Source organism: Ursus arctos, unplaced genomic scaffold (genome assembly GCF_023065955.2).
Source record: "Ursus arctos isolate Adak ecotype North America unplaced genomic scaffold, UrsArc2.0 scaffold_21, whole genome shotgun sequence".
NCBI lineage: Eukaryota > Metazoa > Chordata > Mammalia > Carnivora > Ursidae > Ursus > Ursus arctos.
In genome coordinates this window covers 47,950,364-47,962,267 of record NW_026622886.1, presented here as the reverse complement: position 1 = coordinate 47,962,267, position 11,904 = coordinate 47,950,364, and the positions used below count along the sequence as shown (strand labels likewise).

General features: G+C 39.2%; 1 long non-coding RNA gene across 1 annotated transcript; it reads right to left on the bottom strand.

Annotated features, from left to right (window-relative positions):
• Positions 1-466: 466 nt before the first annotated feature.
• LOC123001151 (uncharacterized) lies at positions 467-8,391 on the bottom strand. Its single transcript, XR_006409769.3, has 3 exons — positions 8,096-8,391; positions 2,984-3,141; positions 467-2,416 (listed from the first exon to the last, which is right to left on the bottom strand). It is a non-coding gene; the product is annotated as an uncharacterized LOC123001151 (long non-coding RNA).
• Positions 8,392-11,904: the final 3,513 nt, after the last annotated feature.

Below are 11,904 nucleotides of genomic sequence, written 5' to 3'. Positions count from 1 at the left end.
CAAACATACCTTCATCTGTTCTCCTTCTTCCCTCCTTTCCTCAGACCATAATATGTCCCTTCTCATATTTAAGACCAAACTCTCTATCTTGACTTGATTTCATTCCTTCTACTGCACTGATTCTCTCCATCTCCTTTAGTATACTGTCTCTCTTCATTTTCTACACCCTTGGATCTTCCCTGGCTCCTCCCTCTTAGCCTTTAAACACAATAAAGCAAAACAGAAACATACATTGGCCATAGTTTCAGCTGTGTTTCTCTCCTTCCCTCTTCAGCCAATCCTTGTAAAACAGGTTATTCTCTGTGTCTTGGCTCATACTATTTCCTTGCCTGGAATTCCTTTCTTTGTCCCTTCATCCTACACCCTCCATTTTTTATCTGATCAACACCACCGAAACAGTCAATGTTATCAGTTCCTCTGGAATCTTTCCCTTATATTTTCTTCACCTTTGGGCCTAAATGTTGCATTTTCTGTTCTCTGATTTGCTTATTCCATATTGCTTTAAAATCAACTCGTTTTGGGGCTGTTTTAAGGGTATGGAATTTGTGTCACTACATCTAGAACGTAGTACCTGTTTTGTGTTAAATATGAATAATATAGTTTTGTAATGTATAAAACATATAGAAATGAGAGTCTTCATTTAAAGTGCTGGTGGGAAAAAATAAAATGCGGATGGTGAGCCATTTATAGAAATTAAATTAAATTACCTTTGGGGAAAATTTTTAAAAATAACTCCAAAGATGGTTTACATACTTTAGAAATACCGATCTCCAGCAGAGTTTGCGAGATGCATTGTGTAATATTTAAAGCAATTGTCAGATTCTGAAGTTACGTCATACAGATTAACCAATTCCTCTAGAATTCTGGATAGACATGGCCTTTGTCATCTTCGTTACGCCTTGTAGGAGAACTACACACATTTCAAAATGCCTTCATATATACTATACCATTAAATATGTTCAGCTGCACGACAGCAGGGCTAAGGCACGTATTGCCATGTTATATTGTATCTACCTCAAGGTATAGTAAAATTCCTACCACTGGAGGTGTTGAAGTTAAAGCTGATGACAGACCATCCCCACTGGGCCTTTCTCCATCTTCAAAAAGATACAGATTCACCACATAAAAGTCAGTGTCCTCTTGGCTGTTGACAATTACCTTTTAGGAGAAGTTATTTTTTATATAGGTCATCTGTAACATAAAACTTAAAGCTTTCATTTTTTTCTTCAGAATTAGCTATAATTTAATCCAAAGCTGTCATATTTCATCAGGCAGTCCTTCATGGAACTATGTCATCATAATTCACAGTTTTCTTTAGTATTTTAAAAACATGCCTTAGTTGTGTTTTCATGTAGGCCTTTTCCAATCCTTAATGACTTGCTATTTAAATGGGCATGGATTAAAATACCACTGCTGCTGGATGTGTGAACTGCCAATAAACTCGACAAACCAAATGTTCCTGGTTCAGATGTCCCTTGCTACAAAGAGCTAGCAAGTACACTTTGCCTTAGATGTGCTGTTATTTATAGCTCGTATTGTTGACACAGGCACAAGTCAATGAAGGTGGTAACAACAGAAAACACCCATGAGCATCTCTTGAACAATAGGTGTCACTCTTCCTCCTGAATCTGGCCCCTATTTGCTTTGGAAGAGCTCAGGAGTTTAGTTTTGTCATTCGCTGTTTGTAGATATTGTCTTCAGAAGTCAAGTCTTTCATTAGCATGAATAGAAAATAGTGTTTCCCTTGTCACTTATAGACAATAATCACCCACTTTACAAATTGCTGATTGAAAAGATCATGGTCATTAACATTTGTTGAGCAGCCCCTGGGTACAATGGGCTATAACAGGAAGAAGAGAAAGGAGAAATGAATGAGAAAGTCAAGGGCAGGTTCCAGAGAGAGTGTTTAAGCTGCCTATCAAGACTCTTAGACATACTGTGTGTGCTAGAAAGGCAATTTAATTTAGCAAATATTTATTTACTATTAACTGAAGCACTGGGATAGTTTTAAAAGATGATTTTAAAAGGCCCAGACATGGTATGCTCCTTCCAAGAATGAGTGTCCACCTATACAGACAGAACACAAGCATGTAAAAAGTAACTGACGATACCATTCAGTAAATTAGGTTAAGAGTAATGAAGAGCATAAAGGCTACAGATGTGGACAGCTGTATAAGGAAGAATACACGGACTTAGGAGGAATCAATTTTGAGGTGGATCTCTAAAAAAGGGCGACATTCGATGCACAGAGGAGAGAGAGGGAGGGTGGATTGAGAGTCAGTGATAGGTTCCTACCTCTGCTGTGCTGGGGAGGATGTAGAAATCGTTCTGGAATAATAGGAGACAACCACCAGAAGATGGTTTGTGGCATGATGGTACTCTGAGTAATAATAAACACATTTTGCTTTAATGGATTCTGCAAGACAAAAACAAGAGGATGACAAAATATTTTTTACTTTCCTTTTTGTGCTTGGTAGTTGGCTTTCCTATTGTCTTTACTAACTTCCCCAAACACTGACTTGTATTTCAACTAACTCACATATCTTGGGTAACTACTCTGAAAGGCACGGGACCAGGTAACAAAACTATGCTCAAGAGCTTACTCTGGGAAAATAGATACCTGGAACACAAATCACTCTAATCTAGGCCAGTGTACCCTTATCTGTGTAAGAGAGGTTTCAGGTGAGCTGCGATTCACTTGAGGAAGAATCTGTATCTTGCTGAAGACACCAACATACATATATCCTACATGTGTTTTATCTTAGTGCCTGAGACGGCACCACCACTTGAGTTTGAGAACTCTTCCAAAGGTTCTCTGCATAACAATAAAGACTGTCAAAACTCAAGAAGTGCTGCAATTTCAGGCTCTATGACCAAAAATTGAGGAGATATTGAAAGTGAGGACTGTCTCAGATATCGGACATCTTTCTCATTGGGTGACTGCCAAGCTGACTAGACTCATTGGAGCACGAGGAATCCTTACCTCTGCTCTCTGTCAATAGTGGAGTGCACATTTGAGCAAATCTGTCTGCCTCTGAGTCATGCACGTGGAGAAGACCATGGGGTCTTCAGTTCACGAGGAAGCAGAGTCTGCATAGTTCCCTCTCAGGGCTGCTAGTGATCTTCTGGCATAATGTCTTTCTGTCAGGAAAAATGTTTACATCAGCTTTCATATTCAGAAGAAAAGTACTCCACTGACTTTTCCAAAAATACATTTATTATTAAAGCGAGGGAATAGGAGAACTGGCAACTGAATAGACACAGGGAAGAATTTCCCCCGTTGTGTCAAAAAAGTCTTCATTCCTTCAAAGAATGAAAATATTGATCTGTTTTAGAAGTAGCACTACAAATTAGATGTGAATTGACAAAATAATTTCTCTTTGATTCAGTTAGTTTAAGTAAAGAAAATTTTCCCACCATTAGTGTTTTAAAATGATGATTCAATGCCTGTCATATACTATGACAACCGAAAAAAATCTGCATAGTGGTTTTTGGTTAATTAAACAGTTTTTCATTAAAAGTTTGTTTCCGTTGCACAAATGATCTTAGCTATAGGTTAGGCAAATATTATGCTTCCTTCTTGTTTTACAAAAGAAAAAGCATGAAAAGTACAATGTAGGGAATATAGTCAACAATCTTATAATAATGTTGTATAATAATAATAATAATAATAATAATAATAATAACTGAAACAGAAGAAAGAAAACCAAGAAGTTGCTTGGTTAGAATTATATATCTAGACAGTCCAAAACCCATGTTCTTTCCAAATCACAGCACTAAGGAACTCATAAAATGACACTTTGAAATATGCCTTTCCAAAATGAAGGGGGGGTTAAAAATCCAGAAACTGATCTGAGCAGACATAAGAATTTAGTATATGATAAAGGAAGCATTTTATATCAATAGAAAAGGAATGGATAGTGTATGAATGGTCTTGGAACACTGTTAAATCATCTGAAAAAAAAAAAAAAGTAGGTCCCTTCCTCACATCAACATAAATTCTAGATGGACTAACAATTTCAATGCAAAAGGTGAACCCCTGAAAGAACTAGAAGAAAATAGGTGGCTATTTCTGTACCTAAAGAGCACTTGCTAAATATTAGAGCAGAGCAAAAGCCATGAAAGAAGCAACTGATAACAGTAAAGAGATAAACTAAAAAAAAAAAAAAAAAAAGCAAATGATGTATTCGAGTATATAAAATATAAGACTTCTTTAAGCTGAATTACCATACACAGAATTAAGACAACTGACTCACCAGAGAAACATTTGCAAACTGTATCACAAAACATGTTTATGGTTGATATACAAATAGTTCTTACATATCAATAAAAGATGAACACCTTAAAAGAACAATGGGAAAATGTCTTCAATAGTAAATCCATAAAAGTAAAAGAAAGAACCAATAAACATACACAAAATTCAATTTCACTGTCATAGAGATTAACTAAGCTCAAAGCTGGATTGTGTATGTTCAAATTCAGGCATTGCTACAAAGCTAAACATTTTTTTGACCAAGGATAAATTATTTAGTTTGACATTTTAATCTATGAAATGGACTTAACTTTTCTGTGCCTCGTTTTCCTTGCCTGGATTATGATAGTATTAATAGGGCATACTTCCTAGTCTCTACTTCATAGGATTAATGTGAGGATCAAATACTGTAATTCATTTTTAGTGCTCTAAAAGAATTTTTTTTTTTTTTTGGCAAACACTGGAGAATTTTTATGTAAATTAAAATAGCAATGGGAATCCATTTTTTACTTTTCAGATTGTCAAAAATTTATAGACATAATACTTCTGGTAAGGACTGGAAAATTAGTCCTTCATATACACCACCAATTGAGTATAAGTTGATGAACTCTTTCAGAAGAATATGTCAAGTTTTAAAATGTATAAATCCTCTGATCTAATATTTCCTCTTCTAGACATTTGTTCTGAGCAAATGAGTAATATTTGTTAACATGTTATTTTCATTAGGAAAAATTAAGTAACTTAAATGTCCAACAATATGAAAATAGTTAAATAAATTATGGACCATAAGGAATAGCAGGGAGATCAGTAGGAGAAGGAAGGGAAGAATGAAGGGGAGGTAAACAGAAGGGGGAATGAACCATGAGAGACTGTGGACTCTGGAAAACAAACTGAGGGCTTCAGAGGGGAGGGGGGTGGGGGATTGGGATAGACCGGTGATGGGTAGTAAGGAGGGCACGTATTGCATGGAGCACTGGGTGTTATAGGCAAACAATGAATCATGGAACATTACATCAAAAACAATGATGTACTGTATGGTGACTAACATAACTTAATAAAAAAATTTAGAAAAATAAATGATGATACATATATTCTTTTTATTGAGGTATAATTGAAATATACCAGTTTCAGGTATTCAATATAATGACTTGTTTTTTGTATATATTGTGAAATGCTCACCACAGTAAATCTAACTATATTCTTTAAAAGTATACATGTATTAAGTATATACATGTAATATATATATATGTATATATACAGGTATATCATATTTAATGCTATATATATATATAATTTGTATATATGATGTTCTATGTGGAAAGCACGGCACAAAAATATGATCGGATTATATGTAAATAATACATCAATATGTGGTACACACAGGCTTATCACTGAACAAGGGAAGGACAAACAATTTGAATTTTCTTTCTTAACTATTGTTTCTAAAGCTTTACAATGATTACTTTTATAATAAGAACAACAATAAGTGCATTGCTGTTGTTTCCCTTAAAAAGACAAAGGAGACCTGGGGAATGCACTAGGCATGTAGGGGAAGTTGGTTTTAGATATCTCTGTGGTTCAAAGTCTAACATGGTAAGTGGGAGCATTATCTCTAGGGCTGCACCTCACCCAAGTGGTGAGAGCCAACCCCACTCTTGTTCATGGATTCGTAACTAACAAGATTGAATGTTTCTTAAAACCAAGGCAGAGGCTGTGAATGTCCTCAGCTAAGACAAAAGGCAACCTCTTGACTTTCCCATTGACATCATTTAAACTTTAGCAAACCACCCGCCTAAGTGCATATAAATTAGTAGCGTGGATAATAGAAAAGTTGCGTTTGGTTTTCTGACAAACATGTATTGAACATCTAGTTCCATGCCAGTGCTTTGCTAGGCCTGGGGATGCTACAGAAAAGAATAGTCTCTGACCTGCTCTAGCAAATTGCTCCCCCAGGTGAGGCAGAGAGACATGTAACAAGTACTGGCTGTAGAGTAAGGCAGATGTTATAACGAGGGAAGGGCAGAAGCTGCTACTCACTAGATATTTACAAAGTGTCTACTATGTGCAAGGTGCTGCCACCCACGCTGAGGATATAGCCATGAACCTACTGATCCCTGCCTTTGTGGGGCTTACACTCTAGTGAAGGAAGAGAGAAAAATAAAAGAAAGAAAGAAACTACAATGTAGGTAAGATGGTGGGAAGTTGTAAAGAAAACCTAAAGCGAGAAAAAGGGTGGGGGAGCAATTGTAATTAGATAAGGGATAAAGGGAGCCTGCCAGAGAAAATAATATTTGACTGAAGACCCGATGGGGTGACAGGAGTGAGCCGTGTGAATATTTAGGGTAGGATCATTTTGGAAGAGGGATAGGAAGAGGAGGGGGGAGTCAAGTAGAAGCAGAGGGCCCAGCAAGGGCGAAGACTCTGAAATGACAGCATGGTGGTACTTTCCAAAGGCTGTAAATGGTCCATGTGGTTGGAGGTAGTGAGGGAGGAGAGAATATAGCAGGTGATGGTGTTAAAGAGGTAGAGGTAATAATCCAGATCCTATATGGCCTTGTAGACAAATGCAAAAGTCTTTGCCTTTTACTGTGAAGTCGCTGCAGTGTTTTGAGCGTAGGAAGGGCATGACTGTATATTATAGTAGGATTACTCTGTTATTTTCTTGCAACTACAAAAGCAAGGATACCAATTATGAGTATATTGCAATGATTTAGTGAGGATGGAGGTAGCTTGGAATAGGTTGGAGGCAAGGGATAAAGTGAGAAGTTGCTGGATTCTGGATATATTTTGAAAGCCGAGTCAACAGAATTGGCTGATGGATTGGAAATAGGGTATCACAGAAAGAAACAAGTTAAAAGTGACTATTTTTTTTTTTTTAACATGGGCAAGGAAAGAATGGAGTTGCCATCAAATAAAATGGGGAAGACAAATAGGAGGAGCAACTTTTGAGAGTGAAAGATAGGAGTTCAGTGCTTGACATGTAAAGGCTGAGATGCCTGAAAGCCATCTAAAAGGAGATGTCAAAGAGGCAGAGGACTAGTTCAGGGCAGAGGTTAGGGCTAGGGTAAGACATGAGCATCATCAGCGTTTAAATGGTATGTAAAGAGATGAGATAGAAATGCAGAAACAATATGCAGAGAGACTGGGTGTAGACTCCAATGTTAAGAGACCAGGAGTATGAAGTGGAGCCACCAAAGGAGAGGGAGGAGGGGCAGTCCTTGGGGTAGAAGGAAAACAATCTGGAAGCCAAGAGAAGAAAATGCTTTAAGGAAGGGGGATTGACCCACTATCAAATGCTGTTGGTAGGTAAGGTATTGGTAGGACTGAGAAGTGGCCCTGGATTTGGAAACATGGAAGTCACAGGTGACCATAAACCATAAGAAGGCAATTTTAGAGAAGAGGTGGGTAGAGAAACATGGAGGGGGTGGGTCCATGAATTTGCAGGAGGTGAGGAGTTAGGTACAACTGTTCCAAGAATTCTGTGATTTAAAAAAATAGAAAAAGGGTGGGGGAGGAGGAAAACTGAAGCATATGGAGAAGGAAATGGTGTCCAGATGGCAACCAGATTTTTATTTTTAATATGAGAGAGATAACACCGGTCTGTATCCTCATTTTAAAAATGCAGAATAGAGAGAAGAATTGATGATGCAGGAGAGAAGAAATTACTGGATCACGGGGCATTGAGAAGGCAAGGGAAGATCGTGAGTCTTACTGTTGTTCTCTAGAAAAACAAAGCTTCATATGTTCACATCTGATTGGGAGGGTCAAATCACAAGGAGGCAGAAATGAGGATAAAGGGCATGTGGTGGGGAAGGAAAGAAAACAAATATGAGGGAATATTACCAATCTGACCACAGCCGTGTGACAAACTGCTCCGTCTTGCAGGACAGCTTCAGAGATGCCATATCAGAGAAGTTAGGAAGTCCCCACATGGTGCGGAATTTGTTCAATGGTTCACAGCTCCCCTCTGAAAACTCAGGCTAGGAAGCAAGAGATGTGCTTGCATAGCAAAGGAGTAAGGAAGTTGCCAGTGGGTTGTGCCCGCAATGACTCTGGAAGCTGGGAGCAATGCTCCGAGTGCGCCTCTTGTCTGGAGCAGCGGTGGTGGTGGCTGCAGGAATCTAGTTCTTTGGTTGTGTAAACTGTGGTTACGTTGCTCCTGGCAGAAGAGCACTGGTCAGTGTATTGATCTGAGGTGATGCATAAACTGAAAATAGGACAGAAGTTTCCGGCTTTTGACAGGAGAACTGGCAGGTCCTCCAAAATAACAAGAAAGACAGGAAATTGTTTGGGCATAAATGCTTATAGGTGGGTCATGGTGGAGTTCGTGAAAATTCTCTTCTGTTTCCTTCTCTTTTCTCGACAAAACCAGCTGGGTGAGAACAGGGGATTGATGAATTTGGGGAGGTTCATGGTGAGAGGGGGTTAAAATGATCATCTAGGTAGGAGAGTGGGAGGCATAAAAAGACCAGGGAGCCTGGGAGTGCCCCTCTTGTCTAGGGTGTCTGCAAAGTCTACCTGGAGAAAGGAATCTGGAAATTGAGATGTGAAGAATGAGCTGGAGTTAGTCAAATGGGCGGGGACCGATCTTCTGGAAAAGGAAATACAGTATGTGATAAGACCTAGGAAGTAGAAAAAGCATAACACATATACATATTGCTGATCATGGTGCACGATGAGCGAAGCAGGGGGATTGAGTCTGTACAGGTAGGTGGGTAGCAGATTCACTTTTCAGGGCTTATGGTTCATAGGGGTTTGGTCTCGTCCACATCGATAATAAAAATACTTGGTGAATTAGGATGATTGAAGTGCAAGTCAAAGGTTAGGAAATTTATACATACTTGTGAAATCAGATACACTGGGAATTCCTGATGTCCCCAGTGAAAGTCACAACTAGTCTCATGAACAGGAAAGTAAGCATAACTGCAATTCAGAAATATGAAAAGTGTTAATCATTTTGCAAATAATAGACTACATTATTTTCAGCTCCTCTGTAATATCTCTATGGCTATTACATCAGAGAGGAATTTGATAATATACTTATGATACTTAATATCTCTAATAGAAGTACCCTAAGAGCACACTCAGAATTACACAAACACACATCTATGCACATACGTAGCTATTCATAACTTTGGCAGGGAAGCTAGATAAAATGTGAAATGGAAGAACATAAAAATAAAACCAATTCCTATCTTGGCAATAAGGGTTCTTTCACTCTGCTTAGCATCTCTCTGAAAATAAGAGCGCATTAGCATCAATTCAGATAGTAATATGTTCCGATACTTATATCTCTGGGAGGCTTTTATCCTTCCCACAAATAATGGAAAGATACTTGGACATAATGACATCTTAAACTGTAGAGAATTAAGAGCGAATATGACAAAGTAATGAGACTCCATTTTTTAAAAAGTCGCACTTGGGGTATATTCAGATTTTAAGTCTTCAACTGAACTTGCTAATAGTGTCCTACTTCTCTTGTGTGTCCTGAAATCGTGCAACATCGAGGACACCCCTTTGATTTTATTCATTCCTCACTGTCACGTTGACGTGTCTACAGTGTTCTCAGAGTTATGTTAAAAGCGACAGAGAATACTAAAAGAAGTACGTACCCTTGGGAAGATTCCCAGAGAAAACTCATGAGAACTACAGTTCTCCTTTCATCCCCCACTCAAATAAGGTAATTGGCTTAAGTCCATGAGGCTTCTCAAAGTGAAAGAACGGTCTGGTAGAACCACATGAATCATGAGTGCTTCCATCATTAGCCATTGAAATACAGTGGAAAATTTAAGTCACCGCATGCATGACATGCTGTGGTCCACAGAGGGGGAGAAGTGGTGTGCCTCCTTTAATTACTCCCACGGAACTGAGCACATGTCTAGCCATGGTCTTTTCTTTTACTATTTTCCAAATAATGAGTACTCTAATTGTTTCAGCTGGAGCGGCCCTTGCTCGTTTTAATGGTTGCCTGCCCGTGTTCTTTTTCTTTCTTCCCTCTATTCTCTACACACACAGTCTCCCCTCCCTCCCCTCTTTTTGGTCTGAATTTGATGAAAGTCTGGTTTTTACTCCCTGAAAGTTTAAGTGGTTAAATTAAATCACAACTCGCCTTGGTCAATCATCTAGGGAGCTCTTTAGGAATTGGGGAAACATTTTATTTACGACTCAGCTTTCCACCTGTGCTGACATGGCATGGAATTTACAGCTATATTGAAAGCGTTATAACCAGCACCTCAGAAATTCCACATTCTCCTGAGCTGCATTATTATGGAACATTTGTCAGGCAGCCAATTGCTGTGTCAGCCCCTAATTGATTTATATTAGCATCTGTAGGAACGAGGGGGGGGGGTGAGCCTTGGCCCACTTCAAACTACCCAACTGCTGAGTTTCCTATGGGCATGGGAGATTTGCAGACAGAATTGAACGTAGATACAGTGTTTTCCTTTTGTTTTATTTTTAGGCAACATGTTTAAAATTGCAGATGTTAACAAGGCCAGTATAAACTTTTACTACTTTGTGAAAAGTTCAGGGAGCTTAGTCTCTCCCTCCCAGGCCTATCACTTAACTGTAAAGAACACCTGGCCCCCTCAAGGAATGGGGTGGGAGAGGAGAGGATGAAGAAACCTAGAAACACCTTCAAAATGTTTTCAGCTGTCAGCCTTCATTTACAAATAAAGTAGTTAGCTCTAATGGCTCTTTTTTACACTTAGATTCCCCTCCTCCTGGATTAGAAACATAAATCTATATTACTCATTTAGAAACACCTGGACTGAGGTTAGGTCCAAATTGAGGGAACCTGGAGAAATCAGCAAAAGGGATCATAGAGAGAATGCCCAAGACACTCATTCGCTACAACACTATTCTTGGGTACAAATGGTTTGTACAAGGGCTCCCAAACAGTGGTGCTCCCAGAGTGTCTTGGACAATATGATTTTAGATGTTAGCATCCTTGATGGGCACCACGCTCCCTGCCACTTCTTAATGTATCATATCCCACATTTAGATTATGTGCTTGGCCCCCGTTGGTAGATGAGTTTGCAATGATTCACACACTGCCATCGTGAAGCTTTTGCAAGAGGTATAGGGCAGGGATCGAGGATGTTAGGAAACGGGCATGATGTGAGTGTGGAGACCACTAAGCTATGTCATGAAAGGAAGGAGTTCTTAGGTTCATCTAGGCTTTTGGTTATGGGGCAGCTATGGCAGAGAGTAACTTTAGGAAAGGCCTGCCTCTTTCTACTGCCCTCAGAGAACTACTGGCTGGTCAGCAGAGGTCCTGGTGACAGGGCTGGGCTCAGCATGCTTGGCTTGCAGAGCTCCCAGAGCTCCCAGTGTTCCTTGATCTCCATGTGTCCGGGTTATGGTATACTTTGATCATAGCATGCCTAAGTCATAAGGTACCATGTGCCTTGGTCACAACCTGCTTCAGTTACACTCCTTAGACTTAACATACCTCAGTCAGAATGCACCTTGGTCACACCATGCTTGTGCCACAGTGCTCCTTGATCCCCATGTCTTGGTCCCAGCATATTAGTCACTGAACCCCTCTTGACATGGTACCTCTTTGTTGAGGTACCATATTCTTTGGTCATAGTATATCTTGGGCACGGTATGCTCGTTTTCTAGTCCCTGTGTCTATGCGGATGGCTCAC